Source organism: Loxodonta africana, chromosome 9 (genome assembly GCF_030014295.1).
Source record: "Loxodonta africana isolate mLoxAfr1 chromosome 9, mLoxAfr1.hap2, whole genome shotgun sequence".
Classification (NCBI taxonomy): domain Eukaryota; kingdom Metazoa; phylum Chordata; class Mammalia; order Proboscidea; family Elephantidae; genus Loxodonta; species Loxodonta africana.
This window is the reverse complement of record NC_087350.1, coordinates 16172401-16189472: the sequence shown is the minus strand read 5'-3', so window position 1 is coordinate 16189472 and position 17072 is coordinate 16172401. Positions and strand designations below refer to the sequence as shown.

The 17072-nt window shown below is 41.4% G+C and overlaps 1 protein-coding gene and 1 non-coding gene across 3 annotated transcripts in view; both read right to left on the bottom strand.

Moving 5' to 3' along the window:
* Positions 1 to 17072, bottom strand: part of IARS1 (isoleucyl-tRNA synthetase 1) — a 119244-nt gene that overhangs the window by 100510 nt on the left and 1662 nt on the right. The gene's annotated exons all lie outside the window — the stretch shown is intronic.
* LOC111748134 (small nucleolar RNA SNORA84) lies at positions 4890 to 5023 on the bottom strand. The gene has a single exon (XR_002784081.1). It is a non-coding gene; the product is annotated as a small nucleolar RNA SNORA84 (small nucleolar RNA).

The window sequence follows — 17072 nt, the reverse complement described above, 5'->3', positions numbered from 1 at the left end:
CAGCTATCTGCATATCTTCCTTGAAGAAATGTCTATCCAAATCTTTCACCCATTTTAAAAACTGGGTTGTCTTTTTATTGCCAAGTTCTAAGAGTTCTTTATATATTGTATATAAAAGTCCCTTATCCAATTTATGATATGCAAACGTTTTCTGCCATTCTATGGGATGTCTTTTTATCTTCTTGATGGTATTCTCTGAAGGACACGTTTTTTAATTTTAATGAAGTCCAAGTTTTTAAATTTTCTGTTTTATCACTTAAGGTTTTGATGTCATGTCTAAGAAAACATTGCCTAAAACGAGATTGTGAAGATTTACTAAGAGTATTACAATTTTAGGTCTGATATTTAAGTCATTAATTCATCCATTTTGAGTTAATATATGCACATGATGAGTAGCAGTATATGGTACTGTCTTAGTCATGTAGTGCTGCTATAATGAAATACCACAAGCGTATGGCTTTAACAAAGAGAAACTTATTTCTTCACAGTCAAGTAGGCTAAAAGTCCAAATTCAGAGCATCAGCTCCAGGGGAAAGCTTTCTCTCTCTGTCAGCTCTGGAAGAAGGTCCTTGTCCTCAATCTTCCTATGGTTGAGGAGCTTCTCAGGCACAGAGATCCCAGGTCCAAAGGACGCGCTCTGCTCCTGGTGCTGCTTTCTTGATGGGAAAGATCGCCTATCTCTCTACTAGCTTCCTTCTTTTATATCTCAAGAGATTGCCTCAAGACACAATCCAATCCTGTAGATTGAGTCTTGCCTCACCAACACAACTGCCACCCATCCTCCCGCATTAACATCGTAGAGGCAGGATTTACAACATATAGGAAAATCACAGAATACTGGGAATCATAGTCCAGCCAAACTGATATACACATTTTTGCAGGGACATAATTCAATCCATGACAGGTACTTTTCAAACTATATGTAAAACACGTATGCAAATCACACACTTCACTATTATTTTTCAACTACAATATAACATTTTGTAATGGCAGACAATATATTACCAAATGTAAAGAAGAAAATCTTGGATTTTCTGACAGTATTAAAAACTCATTAATAATCTGAAAAAAATCTCAAAGTAGGTAGAAATTTTCTTATTTATAATCACATAATTGCAGAAAGCCCTTCTCTTAAAATAACCTCATCTTCCCTTTGAGGAAAAGAGGTAAAACTGAAAAATTTTAATGCTAAACATGATGAGAATTTCACATTCAAATACAGTCATGCATCAGTTAACGTCCACGATACATTCTGTGAAATAGGATACTATGCCATTTGGGTGGTATGCAAACACTATATTATATACAGGCAGTCCCTGTACAATCCATAATTCCAAATCAATCCCCGTAAACACTGTCATACGCTGCATAACATTCATTCAGGCAACTTCCAACTGCATGTCCCAAAATGTTGTAATAGAGTTCAGAGATCCCAACTGGAGAAGAGGACGTAGTGGATGTAACCAAATGTAGCGAATGCAACAGCTTCCTGCACATAACACATGTATCTCCTGTTTCTTGTATACAAAGCGATTGTGCTATCAGATTATGTAATGGTACAGTACCTATATAACACATAATACACGTCTTGATAGTCATATAAACACCTATGTTACCGGCTTATGTATGTATTCTACTGTATTTCTATCATTATTTTAATGTGATAAATAAAAAGTTTACTGTATAACAGTGTACGCTTCGACTCATAGGCAGCAGCATCCAATCTTGTGTTCACACAATGTCCAAGTCACATAAGGTCATGTGTATCTCATATCTCCTGCATATGAAGCTATTGTGCTACCAGGTGTATAATGATACAGCATGTATATAACCTATAATACATGTCTTGATAGTCATAATGAACATCTATGTTACCGGCTTATGTATGTACTCTCGTCTCCAGGTTACGAACATCTGGCCTACGTGCAACCTGTGTAGTTACAAACCAACCCCTGTAAAACCTATTAAATTAAAAATTCAAGGTACATAATACTATGGTTCATAATTAACAAACAGGTGCTACTTTGCTATTCATTATTATTGCTGTAATATTATGTTACATATGTTTCAGTGTGTCTGGAAGTATTTAATGTTTTTTAAGCATAGAAAGGTACACTATTACTATACACTAAGACAGACATTTGCCTGACATTAGACACGAGCCGTACCTAACAGTTCTCACTTATGTACAAATTCAACTTAAAGACAGACTATATATAATATGGTGCTCGTACAATGTCCAAATCACAGAATGTATCGTGGACATTAAGCAATGCATGACTTATTAAAACCTCATGGGAACTCGCTGGACACAGCCTGCAAGCTGTGTTCACTGGCTACAGGAGGCAGGTCTGGGCACAGGGTGGGGGTACGTGGGGGGCCTGAAAGGTGGCTGCGGGAACTGGGTGTGCAGGTGTCAGGACTGCGGCTGAGAGTGGCAGCCCTGGTAGCCTCCACCCTGTTGGTGCAGCCGCTCCCTGATCACGTGTAGCCATCGCTGTTGCCACTAATGCCTGGAGCCCAGAGCACCCCGGGCCAGGTGGGACCCCCATTGGCACACTTCACAGGAGCAAAGGAGCCGCTGCAGGTGCTGCCCTGTGCCAGAGGTGATGAAGAGAGGCGGAGAGGAAGGTGGAGGTGGTGCTGCTGGGATTGGGATGTGCCCTGGAGCCCCACTGCTCATTCACTCTGGGGTTTTGGGGAAATAATACACAAAAGGAGAGCTTCTTTCCTTTTAAAAAAATAAAACAAAACCTTACAGGACCATGGATGTATATGAGGTAAGATACTGCCCAAATGGATGTTATGTGGCACATGACTGTAATTCCTAGCTTATTCCAATTTTTCATTGTACTCCTCTGCTTTTATTGCTTATTCATGATTTTTGTAAAGGACAAGCTCTGTACGTCTCTGACTTATATTCCCTAGTGAAAGAAGTCTTAAAGTATCTTTTGAAATGTCTTCCCTAATAACTTCATGCATTGCTACCATATCAATCTGGAACTTAACTATTTAGTGAGCATCCTTGAGCCCCCTTCTCCTCAAAGCCCATTTATTCTTATAATTCTAATAAGATTAGTGATCGAATTTTCAAACTAATATCAGATTAAAAGGGGACACACACACACACACACCTTACCCACTGTGAATTCCAACTCATAGTGACCCCGTAGGACAGAGTAGAACTGCCCCATAGTTTCCAAGGGAGCATCTGGTGAATTCGAACTGCTGACTTTTTGGTTAGCAGTCATAGCTCTTAACCACTACACCACCAGGGTTTCCTAGAGGGGGAGAGGGTTGCTAATAATGAAAAAAGAAAACACTGAAAACCTTCAGAACCACAAGCTGCGGTAACTGACTCTAGCAGGAAAGAGACTTACATACCTTAACCAGTTCTGAAAGCTTCATAGCTTAAGCACAGTAACTGAACCTCATCATTACAAAAAAAAAGGTAAGGGGGGATCTGTTACAAACAGTCCTTCTCTTTCCTTTCCTGTCATAAAACCAAACTGATTTGTAAAATTTTAAGTTTCATTAATTTTTGAGGTTCATGAGTACCTCTGAGTTTCATTAATTTTTGAGGTTCATGAGTACCTCTGAGTTTTATACAGGAAAAAAAAAAAAAAGGTGGCCCACTTAATTAACTGAAATATAAACCCACTGCCACTGAGTTGACTGCGATTCACAGCAAACCCACAGGTCAGAGAACACTGCCCCATAGCGATTCCAATGCTGTAATCTTTACTGGAGCAGACTGCCTGCTACATCTTTCTCTACCATTAAAAAACAAAAAAACCAAACCCACTGCTGTCGAGTCAATTCTGGCTCAGTAGCAACCCTACAGGATAGAAAAGAACTATTCCATAGGGTTTTTTTTCCCAAAGAGCAGCTGGTGGATTCATACTGCTGACCTTTTGGTTAGTTGCTGTAGCTCTTAATAACTACTGTGCCACCAGGGCTCCTTCTCTACCAGTAAACAAAAAACCAAACCCGTTGCCATCGAGTCAATTCTGACGCACAGTGACCATACAGGGCAGAGTAGAACTGCCATAGAGTTTCCAAGGAGTGCCTGGTAAATCTGAACCTCTGACTTATTGATTAGCAGACGTAACTCTTAACCACTACACCATCGGGGCTTCCCCTCTACCATTACACGGTAGTAAACAGAAGCTGTAAGGCATTTTAGATTTTCAGCTGTTACAAATAACAGCCTTTCCAGGACAGAAAGAGGTGTTAGCCTGTGCATTTTCTGATTTAGTAGGGGATCTAATGGTTAAACGCTTGACTACTAGATGAAAGGTTGGTGGTTTGAACCCACCCAGAGGTACCTCAGAAGACAGGCCTAAGTGATCTGTATCTGAAAAGTCCCAGCCTTGAAAACCTAATGGAGACGTGAGTGGGAACAGAGGGACAGCAGCTAACATTATTGGTTCAGTGACTACCTTATCAGAGGCCAAATGAAACTTATGGAACTACATTTGAAGACTAATAGACCCTATTAGATATCAGTGTAGTCATTTCTGTTATGTCTAATCTAGTTCTCAGGGCTGGCCCCATGACCACCAGAGTCTACAACAGCTAGAATCTATAGGATATGATTAGAAATGCAGACTTGCCAGCCCCACCTGGCCTAGGAGTCAGAACTTGCATTTTAACAAGGTCCCCAGGAGACGAGCACGCACATTAAGTTTGAGACTCATCATTCTGGCAGTGTTCTGACAATGACTCAGAGATATCTGAACTTTTCTTCTTTTCTTGAGAAAATTAAATGTAATCTTTCTGAGAAGAGGGCCCATAACTTACTGAATTTTCTGGGGGCGTCTCTATTCCTCAAAAGATTAAAGAATCATAATGCCAAACACAAAGGGTATGGATTATTCCAGGAAAAGCCATGTACCAGTGACCGGGCTATGGCGGCTGCTGAGGAGGAACAGCCCCCATGCATACATCACAGTAATGCTCTGGCCCATTGCTATCCACTGGAGAGCTGTACCTGCACAACAGCATCCAGTAACCACAGGGCGTGGGGTGGAGGGAGGGCTAATCTCCCCAGGTCAGCCACAGGGATGCAATCTCCTTTTCTTCTCTCTTACTATAATCCCTCTACTCTTCCCTACTCTGCCACTCCTCCAGACCTCATTAGCCTCAACTTCCTGTTTAGCAATTTCTAGACTGTGCCCCCGACTAAAATAAATTACGATACACCAATAAAATGAGTATCGTGCAGTCATTAAAAATAATAAATACATATTAAATAAGGACATTACCTATATATACCGAGAAAGAAAAAAAGTCAAAGAACTGTAGGTATAGTATATCATTTTCAAAAGATTTTAAAATATACATATTAAATCTGTGTTTAGGTATTTTATTTGCATTCAGAAGGCTACCCCCAAAACTTAACTATGGCTGTCATCAAGAGTAGGATCAGGATTGGACTAAACCAAAAGCAAAGAAGTTTCCTAAATAAACTGAATGCTTCAAAGGCCAGCGTAGCAGAGGCAGGGGCCTGGGGACCATGGTTTCAGGGGACATCTAAGTCAACTGGCATAATAAAATCTATTAAGAAAACATTCTGCATCCCACTTGGAAGAGTGGTGTCTGGGGGTCTTGAACATCAGCAAGCAGCCATCTAAGATGCATCAATTGGTCTCAACTCACCTGGATCAAAGGAGAATGAAGAACACCAAGGACGCAAGGCGATTACGAGCCCAAGAGACAGAAAGGGCCACATGAACCAGAGACTACATTATCCTGAGACCAGAAGAACAACATGGTGCCCGGCTACAACCAATGACTGCCCTGACAGGGAACATAACAGAGGACCCCCGAGGGAGCAGGAGAGCAGTGGGATGCAGACCCCAAATTCTCATAAGGCCAGACTTAATGGTCTGACTGAGACTAGAAGGACCTTGGTGGTCATGGCCCCCAGACCTTCCATTGGCCCAGGACAGGAACCATTCCCGAAGCCAACTGTTGAGACACAGATTGTACTGGACAATGGGTTGGAGAGGGATGCTGATGAGGAGTGAGCTTCTTGGATCAGGTGGATACTTGAGACTATGTTGGCATCTCCTGCCTGGAGGGGAGATAAGAGGATGGAGGGGGTTAGAAACTTGCGAAATGGACACGAAAAGAAAGAGTGGAGGGAGAGAGCAGGCTGTCTCATTAGGGGGAGAGTAATTGGGAGTGTGTAGCAAGGTGTATATGGGTTTTTGTGTGAGAGGCTGACTTGATTTGTAAACTTTCACTTAAAACACAATAAAAATTATTAAAAAAAAAAAAGAGTAGGATCAGGAGGGGAAGGCACAAAAGAGAAAAAATAAACATGTTTTTGGGTACCACAGAACTCACTGCAACTCACAGTGGCCCCATGTGACAGATCAGAGCTGCCCCATAGGGATGTGTGAAGAACTTTTAAATTTTGAGGTACTGGTAGGCCTAAACCGGGGGGGGATGTCCAGAATTAAAATTCGACACTCCATTCTGAATTTAAGTGAAATCTCACTTCACTCCTGATCCACACAGTCGAACGCCTTTGCATAGTCAATAAAACATAGGTAAACATCCTTCTGGTATTCTCTGCTTTCAGCCAGGATCCATCTGACATCAGCAATGATATCCCTGGTTCCATGTCCTGTTCTGAAACAGGCCTGAATTTCTGGCAGTTCCCTGTTGATATACTGCTGTAGCTGTTTTTTAATGATCTTCAGCAGAATTTTGCTTGCATGTGATATTAATGATACTCTCCTATAATTTCCACATTCAGTTGGATCACCTTTCTTGCGAATAGGCATAAATACAGATCTCTTCCAGTCAGTTGGCCAGGGAGCTGTCTTCTGTATTTCTTGGCATAGAGGAGTGAGCACGTCCAGTGCTGCATCTGTTTGTTGAAACATCTCAATTGATATTCCATCAATTCCTGGAGCCTTGTTTTTTGCCAATGCCTTCAGAGCAGCTTGGACTTCTTCCTTCAGTACCACCTATTCCTGATCATATGCCACCTCTTGAAATGGCTGAGCATCGACTAATTCTTTTTGGTATAATGGCTCTGTGTATTCCTTCCATCTGTTGATGCTTACTGCGTCATTTAATATTTTCCCCATGGAATTCTTCACTATTGCAACTCAGGCTTGAATTTTTTTCTTCGTAACAAATTATGGATAACATTGCAAAGAATGGGAATTCCAGAACACTTAATTGTGCTCATGAGGAACGTTTACATAGATCAAGAGGTAGTTGTTCGGACAGAACAAAGGGATATTGATTGCTTTAAAGTCAGGGAAGGTGTGCATCAGAGTTGTATTCTTCCACCATACCTATTCAATCTGTATGCTGAGCACATAATCCGAGAAGCTGGGCTATATGAAGAAGAACGGGGCATCGGGATTTGAGGAAGACTCGTTAACAACCTGTGTTATGCAGATGACACAACCTTACTTGCTCAAAGCAAAGAGGACTCGAAGCACTTACTGATCAAGATCAAAGACCACAGTCTTCAGTATGGATTGCACCTCAAAATAAAACAAAAATCCTCACAACTGGACCAATGAGCAACATCATGATACAGGGTGAAAAGATTGAAGTTGTCAAGGATTTCATTTTACTTGGATCCACAATCAACAGCCATGCAAGCAGCAGTCAAGAAATGAAAAGACGCACCACACCGGGTAAATCTGCTACAAAGGACCTCTTTAAAGTGTTGAAGAGCAAAGATGTCACCTTGAAGACTAAGGTGCGCCTGACCCAAGCCATGGTATTTTCAATCACATCATATGCATGTGAAAGCTGGACAATGAATAAGGAAGACCGAAGAACTGACACCTTTGAATTGTGGTGTTGGCAAGGAATATTGAGTATACAATGGACTGCCAAAAAAACAAAAAATCTGTCTTGGAAGAAGTGTGGCCAGAATGCTCCTTAGAGGCAAGGATGGCGAGACTGCGTCTTACATACTTTGGACACGTTGTCAGGAGAGATCAGTCCCTGGAGAAGGACATCATGTTTGGCAGAGTACAGGGTCAGCAGAAAAGAGGAAAACCCTCAACGAGGTGGACTGACACAGTGGCTGCAACAATGAGCTCAAGCATAACAACGATTGTAAGGATGGCTCAGGACTGGGCAGTGTTTCGTTCTGTTGTGCATAGGGTCACTATGGGTCAGAACTGACTCGAGGGCACCTAACAACAACATTCCTGATAACCATTCAGTTTCCATTAAAGTTTGGTAAGACAAAGCTCAGTGCTTGTTGAGTATGTTCCCACAGCTGATCCTAGAGGGGAAAAAAGCCTCACTGAGATGTTAAAAAATAGGTGACAGCTGTACTTAAAACTTGTTTTTAAACCATCTTGAAGGAACTTCCTCAGCAAGCACCGAGGCAGTATCTTCTTTTCCCTCAGTTAAATGAGTTCTTGCTCAAAAATACTTAAGATTTAAAATTGATATAATCTTCATACTTTCCCAACTAATGGCTGGTTCTGTATCCAAAGATTCTAATTAACTTGGCCCAGCTGCAAATCTATCAGTAAACTTCCATATCACTAAATTTTCATGTTGGAATTGTTTATACTTTTCATTTTAGAAATACTGCCTTAAACTATCACGAGATTTGTGTTAGACTAGAAACTGATGTAAAGAAAATTTTATAGTTAGTTAATTGCCACCCTTATAAATCCTACCCCCTTATCTGCCATTGCTTTGACATAAAACAGTTGTCCGTACTCAATCTCTGTTCGGTCTGTCAGGCAGCACATACTATTATAGCCAAACCCAGGGCACACTCTCCCATGCTTCATTCCTCCAGTAAGTTTTTGTTTTGATATCATTTTGAGTCCTGGTCCAATGAGTTCAGTAGGACAGGAGTTTCCTGGCTGCATTCTTTATAGATCACCAGGTCTTTCTCCCACAGAGCCACCGGATGGGTTCAAACTACCAATCTTTTTGATTCACAGCTGGGCACTTACCCATTGTGCTACTCACCACTGTAGATTAATCTTCCTAATAGCCCTGAAAATATCATTTCTGTATTTCAAAAAATATGCAGTGGCTTCTGGCTCCTTGCTCCAACTAAATTTCAGGCCTTTCAGTGGGGCACTCAAGGCCACCAAGACCTTACCCCAAATCACTAATCTTTTGTCTTATAAAACTCAGCCTCCAGCCACACCACACTGTCAGAGACTGCTAAGAAAAAAACCTGTTCTCCTGTACATGGCTTCTTCTCCATATACTCTAGCACTACTTGGCTTAAAAGTACTTTCCATGAGGCTTTCATGGGTCGTCCCCTCTTTCTCAAAACTGATTCAGGAGGCCCACCTGAATTCCCTTATCTGTTCCTCTCCTACACATTGTGGTTTATTTGTATTGCACATCCCAGACATCCTCCAATTCAATTGTAAGCTTGTTGCTGGTAAGAATCATTTTCCAACCTAACCTCCAGTGAGTGCCTGTCACACAAGCCCTCAGTAAACACTTATTAAATGAATGAATCCCTTTCTCCACACCCTTGGTTCCTCAGTCAGCGGTAACTCCTCCCACTGGCCTCTCCAATCTATCCCAGTCCAGGGGCTCCTCCTGCCACAGGAAAGCAGTTATTAGACAGTTTTGATGCCACCACTTAACATGCAGGCTATAGGAAGTCACTCAACCTTTAAATCTCAGCCTGTCATCTGTATGAAAAAAAAAAAAAAGAGGGGGTTGGGTCATAAATCTTCACAGAGCTATTTTAATATTAAGTAAAATAATGGCTACCACAGTTCATAGCAATCAAGTGCCATCTATGTAAACCATTATTATCATTTTGCCCACAAACTCCACTATATTATCCTTTCCCAGTCACTAAATTATATCCTATTGCACCATCAGGTCCCCGGAGGTGCAAGGTTTGTGATCGACAACTAACCTAAAGGTTGGTAGTATGAACTCACCCAGTGGCGCCAGGGAAGAAAAGCCTGGTGATCTGCTGCTGTAAAGATTACAGCCAAGAAAACCTTATGGAGTAGTTCTACTCTGTAAGACATGAGGTCACCATGAGTTCAAATCAACTGGATGGCAACAGGTTTTGTTTTATTGCACTGTCAGTGTGGAAACACCTGACATGAAATCTGTGGTAGATAATGGATTCCATTCCACTTGCTAATGGCTTCCTGCATCCCTTCTCTGATCAGTTCGGGCCTGAGCTGCCCCATCTAACCCTTTCTCTCTCCTTTCTACTCATCTGGGGCTAGGTCAGCAGATATCAGCCCCTTTCCTATTTCTTAGGGCCAATAATCAATCCCTTGAAATGACTCACAAGCTCCAGGGAAAAGGCTATCTTTAACCTAGCAGAAAAAAAAAAAGATATAAACACACAGGGTGAGGTCCTAGAGGAGTCTTGGAGAGTTTCCATGTCCCCAGGAACATGCTTAGTCTCCTAAAAGCAGATGTTGGCTCTCTCCATCCAGGAAGCAGGGCTTGAAGCCCTGGAATGGGAGACTCAGAAAAGGCGTACAGAGCCCTTTCAGGAGCTTGATACAGAAGACAGGATTACTGGCAGGACTGTGGAGAGTGACACACATTCAGTGGTGCAGTCAGCCGCCATCTTTGAGTGGGGCACCTCTGCAGCAGACTCTGCTGGTCAAGAGATTGGGTTGCTAATGCGATGTGCATGCTACCCGTGTTTTCTAAGACGAAAATTCCCATTCTGGTTATCGTTTTGGTTCACTCACATTTAAAAAATTTTGGGTCGAACAGAACACTTTCACTTTATCGGCCATGACTGAACCAGGAAGAACTGGTTCCATGCCCTATCAGGAAGCACCACTGAGCCTCTGTCTTCTAAGGCCATAATAGATGCCACCGTGCCTCCTGAGGATTAATCAGTATCAACTCCCAGGTGGTCCCTCTTGGTCTGGTCAGTCCCCGATTCAATGGCCAAAGGTCAAATCGTTTACTGCAAGGGAGTTCCACACCACCCACCTATCTTTGCACAAACTTTTGAAGAGTAAAATCTATACTTAGCTGCCTTCTCTTCCATATAATTCACTTTTTAGTCACTTAAAAAGAGGATGTATCTCCAACTATTTTGCTGATACAGGCATATGTCATTTTATTGCACTTTGCTTTACTGTGCTTCACAGATACTGCATTTTTTACAAATTGAAAGTTTGGGGCAATCCTGCATCAAGCAAGTCTGTCGGTGCCATTTTTTCCAATAGCATGTGCTCATTTTGTGTCTCTGTGTCACATTTTGTAATTCCAACAGTATTTCAAACTTTTTCATAATTACTATATGTTATGGTGATCTGTGATGACTGATCTTTGATATTACAATCATTTTGGGGCACCACGAACTACACCCCTCTAAGAGGGCAAACTTAATTGACAAATGTTGTATGTGTTCTAACTCCTCCACCAACCGGCTGTTCCCGTCTCTCTCCCTCTCCTCGGGTGTACCTATTCCTAGAGACACAACAACATTGAAGTTAGCCCAATTAACAACCCTACAGTGGCCTCTAAGTGTTCAAGTGAAAAGAAGAGTCACATATCTCTCACTTTAAATCAAAAGCTAAAAATGATTAGGCTTAGTGAGGAAGGCATGTCGAATACCAAGGCAGACCAAAAGCTAGGCTTCCTGTGCCAGTAAGCCAAGTTGTGAATCCAAAGGAAAAGATCTTGAGGGAAATTAAAAGTGCTATTCCAATGAATGGAAACCTTGGTGGTACAGTGGTTAAGAGCTGGGCTGCTGAACAAAAGGTTCACAGTTCGAATCCACCAGCTGCTCCTTGGAAACCCTATGGGGCAGTTCTACTCTGTCCTATAGAGGTGCTATGAGTCGGAATCAACTTGATGAGTTATTCCAGTGAACACACGAATGATTAGAAAGCAAAACAGACTTACTGCTGATATAGAGAAAGTTTTAGTGGTCTGGATAGAAAATCAAACCATCCATAACATTCCCTTAAGCCAAAGCCTAATTCAGAGCAATACCCCAACTGCTCAATTCTATGAAGGCTTAGAGAGATAAGGAAACTGCAGAAGAAAAGTTTGAAGCTAGCATGAGGTTTAAGGAAAGAACCTATCTCCATAAAAGTGCAAGGTGAAGCAGCCCCTGCTGATGTAGAAGCTGCAGCAAGTTATCCAGAAGATCTAGCTAAAATAATTCATGAAGGTGGCTACACTCAACAACAGATTTTCAATATAGACGAAACAGCATTATGCTGGAAGAAGATACCATCTAGGACTTTCATAGCTAGAGAGAAGTCAATGCCTGGCTTCAAAGCTTCAAAGCACAGGCTGACTCTCCTGTTAGGCACTATTGCAGCTGGTGACTCTAAGTTGAAGCCAATGCTCATTTACCATTACAAAAATCCTAGGGCCCTTAAGAACTATGCCAAATCTACTCTGCCTGTGTTCTACAAATGGAACAACAAAGCCTGGATGACATCACTTCTGTTTACAACATAGTTTACTGAATATTTTAAGCCTACTGTTGAGACCTGCTGCTCAGAAAAAAAGACTCCTTTCAGAATATTACTGCTCAGTGACAATGCAGCAGGTCGCCCAAGAGTTCTGATGAAGATGTACAAGGAGATTAATGTTGTTTTCATGCCTGCTAACAGAACATCCATTCTGCAGCCCATGGATCAAGGAGTAATTTCAACTTTCAAGTCTCATTATTTAAGAAATACATTTCATACGATTATAGCTGCCACACATAGTGATTCCTCTGATGGATCGGGGCAAAGCGAATTGAAAACCTTCTGGAAAGGATTCACCATTCTAGATGCCATTAAGAACATTTGTGATTCATGGGAGGACGTCAAAATATCGACACTTAGAGGAGTTTGGAAGAAGTTGATTCCAACCCTCATGGATGACTTTGAGGAGTTCAAAACTTCAGTGAGGAAGTAACTGCAGGTGTGGTGCAAAGAGCAAGAGAACTAGAATTATTAGAAGTGGAGACTGAAGACACGACTGAACTGCTGCAATCTCACGATGAACTGTTAACGGATGAGGAGTTGCTTCCTGTGCATGGGCAAAGAAAGTGGTTTCTTGAGATGGAATCTATTCTTGGTGAAAATGCTGTGAACATTGAAACAACAACCAAGGATTTAGAATACTACACAAACTTAGCTGACAAAGCAGCAGCAGGGTTTGAGAGAATCAACTCCAATTTTGAAAGGAGTTCCACTGTGGATAAAACACTATTAAACAGCATCACATGCTACAGAGAAATCTTTTGTGAAAGGAAGAGTCAATTGATGCGGTAAACTTTACTACCGTCTTATTTTAATAAATTGCCACAGACCAGGAACTAGGGTCACATAACAACACGTATATGAATTTCTGTATGAGAAACTAACTTGAGCTGTAAACTTTCACCTAAAGCACAATAAAAAAAAAAAAAAGACATTGCCACAAATACTCCAACCTTCAGCAACCACCACCGTGATCAGTTGGCAGCCATCAACGTCAAGGCAAGACCTCCACCAGCAAAAAAGATTACAACCTGCTGAAGGCTCAGATGATGGTGTGCATTTTTTAACAATAAAGTATCTTTTAATTAAGGTATGTACATTGTTTTTTTAGACAATGCCATTGCACACTTAACAGAGACTACAGTACAGTGTAAACGTAACTTTTATATGCACTGGGAAACCAAAAAATTTGTGTGACTCATTTTATTGTGATATTCACTTTATTGCAGTGGTCTGTAACCAAACCTGAGATATCTCCAAGGTATGCCTGTATTTGCTTTTCTTCTTCTTTTTTTTTTTAAGTTTACATATTATTAAAAACCACAAAACTAATTCCAACCCCAGTGTGCAGACTAGAACTGCACTATATAACCTTTTCAAGGTTATGACCTTTCAGAAGCCACCTGCAAGGCCTTTCTTTCCAGGCACTTCTCGGTGGGTTTGATCTGCCTACCTGTCAGTTCCCCTATGCGATTGTATGTTTGTCGTACTGTGGGGGCTTGAGTGTTGCTGGAAACTATGTCACCAGTGTTCAAGTACCAGCATGGTCACCCATAACAGACAGGTTTCAGCTGAACTTCCAGACTAAGATAGACCAGGAAGAAGGGCCTGGCAGTATACTTCAGAAAATAATTAAGCCAGTGAAAACCTTATGAAGAGCAGAACATTATGTGATACAGTGCAGGAAGATGAGACCCTCAGGTTGGAAGCCATTCAAAATATGACTGAAGAGCTGCTTCCTCAAAGTAGAGTCAACCTTAATGACATGGATGGAGTCAAACTTTCGAGACCTTCATTTGTTGGTGTGGCCCGACTCAAAAGGGGAAGAAACAGCTACAAACATCCATTAATAATCAGAACATGGAATGTACGAAGTACGAAATCTAGGAAAATCGGAAACTGTTAATATCCTAGGCATTAGTGAGCTGAAATGGGCTGGTACTGGCCATTTAGAGAATTATATGGTTTACTATGCCAGGAATGACAAATTGAAGAAGAACGGTGTTGCGTTCATAGTCAAAAGAACATTTTAAGATGAATCCTGAAGTACAATGCTGTCAGTGATAGGATAATATCTATACACCTTCAAGGAAAGCCAGTTATCATGACTATTACTCAAATTTACGCACCAACCACTAAAGCCAAAGATGAAGAAATTGAAGATTTTTACCAATTTCTGCAGTCTGAAACTCACTGAACATTCAATCAGGATGCACTGATAATTACAGGTGATCAGAACGCGAAAGTTGGAAACAAAGAAGAATGATCTGTAGTTGGAAAATATGGCCTTGGTGATAGAAATGATGCCAGAGACTGCATAACAGAATTCTGCAAGAACAACAACTTCTACATTGCAGATATCTTTTTCCGCCAACATTAACAGCAACCACACACACGAACCTTGCCAGATGGAATACACAGGAATCAAATCAGCTACATCTGCGGAAAGAGGCGATGGAAAAGTTCTATATCATCAGTCAAAAAAAGGCCAGGGGCCGACTGTGAAACAGACTATCAATCGCTCATAAGCAAGTTCAGGTTAAAACTGGAGAAAATCAGAACAAGCCCATGAGAACCAAAATACGGTCTGGAGCACATCCCGCTGAATTTAGGGACCATCTCAAGAGTGGATCTGACACACTGAATGCTAATGACCAAAGACCAGACAATCTGTGGAATGACATCGAGGACATCACGCATGAAGAAAGAGAGAGGTCATTAAGAAGACGGGAAAGAAATAAAGGTCAAAATGGACGTCAGAAGAGATTCTGAGACTTGCTCTTGAACGTTGATCAGCTAAAGAGAAATGAAGAAATGAAGTAAAAGAGCTGAAAAGAAGATTCCAAAGGGCACCTGAAGAAGCCAAAGTACTATAATGACACGTGCAAAGACCTGGAGGTAGAAAACCAAAACAGAAGACCTTGCTCGGCATTTCTCAAGCTGAAATGAAGTGAAAGAAATTCAAGCCTCGAGTTACAATACTGAAGCATCCTACAGGGAAAATATTCATTCGGAAGCATTAAAAGAAGAAGGAAGGAATACACAGGGTCACTATACCAAAAAGAATTGGTCGAAGTTCAACCATTTCAGGAGGTAGCATACGATCAGGAACTGATGATGGTAGTGAACGAAGAAGTACGAGCTGCACTGAAGGCACTGGTGAAAAATAAGCCTCCAGGAATTGATGGAACATCAATTAAGATGTTTCAAAAAATGGATGCAGCACTGGAAGTGCTCACTCGTCTATACCAAGAAATTTGGAAGACGGCTACCTGGCCAACCGACTGAGAGAGATCCGTATTTATGCCTATTCCCAAGAAAGGTGACCCAACAGAATGTGGAAATTATCAAACAATATCATTAATATCACACGCAAGTAAAATTTTGCTGAAGATCATTCAAAAGCAGTTGCAGCAGTATATCAACAAGGAACTGCCAGAAACTCAAGCTGGATTCAGAAGAGGACAGGAACGCAGGGATATCATTGCTGATGTCAGATGGAATCTGGCTGAAAGCAGAGAATACCTGAAAGATATTTACCTATGTTCTATTGACTGTGCAAAGGCATTCAACTGTGTGTATCATAACAAATTATGGATAACATTGTGAAGAATGTGAATTCTAGAACACGTAATTGTACTCAAAAGGAACCAGTACATAGATCAAGAGGCAGTTGTTCAAACCGGGCAAGGGGATACTCTATGGTTTAAAGTCAGGAAGGGTGTGTGTTAGGGTTGTATCCTTTCACCACGCTTAATTCAATCGGTATGCCGAACAAATAATCGGAGAAGCTGAACTACGTGAAGAACAAGGCACCAGGATTGGAGGAAGACTCATTAACAACCTGCGTTACGCAGATGACACAACCTTGCTTGCTGAAGTAAAGACGACTTGAAGCACTTACTGATGAAGATCAAAGACCACAGCCTTCAGTATGGATTATACCTCGACATAAAGAAAACAAAAATCCTCAGAACTGGACCAATAAGCAACATCATGATAAACGGAGAAAAGACTGACGTTGCCAAGGATTTCATTTTGATTGGATCCACAATCAACACCCATGGAAGCAGCAGCCAAGAAATCAAAATATGCATTGCATTGAGCAAATCTACTGCAGAAGGCCTCTTTAAAGTGTTGAAAACCAAAGATGTCACCTTGAAGACTAAGGTGCGCCTGACCCAAGCCCTGGTGTTTTCAATTGCCTCATATGCATGTGAAAGCAGGAAGATGAATATGGAACACCAAAGAGAAATTGACGCCTTTGAATTGTGGTGTTGTAGAAGAATATTGAATATACCACAGACTGGAACAAATCTGTCTTGGAAGAAGTATAACCAGAATGCTCCTTAGAAGCAAGAATGGCAAGACCTGGTATGGACATGTTATTAGGAGGGCTCAGACCCTAGAGAAGGACATCATGCTCGGGAAAGTAGAGGGTCAGCGAAAAAGAGAAAGACCCTCAACAAGATGGATTGACACAGTGGCTGCAAGAATAGGCTCAAGCATAACAACAATTGTGAGGATGGTACAGGACTGGTTCTGCTGTACATAGGGTCGCAATGAGTCGGAACCAACTCGACGGCACCTAACAAATGGAATAAAAACAAACCTTTC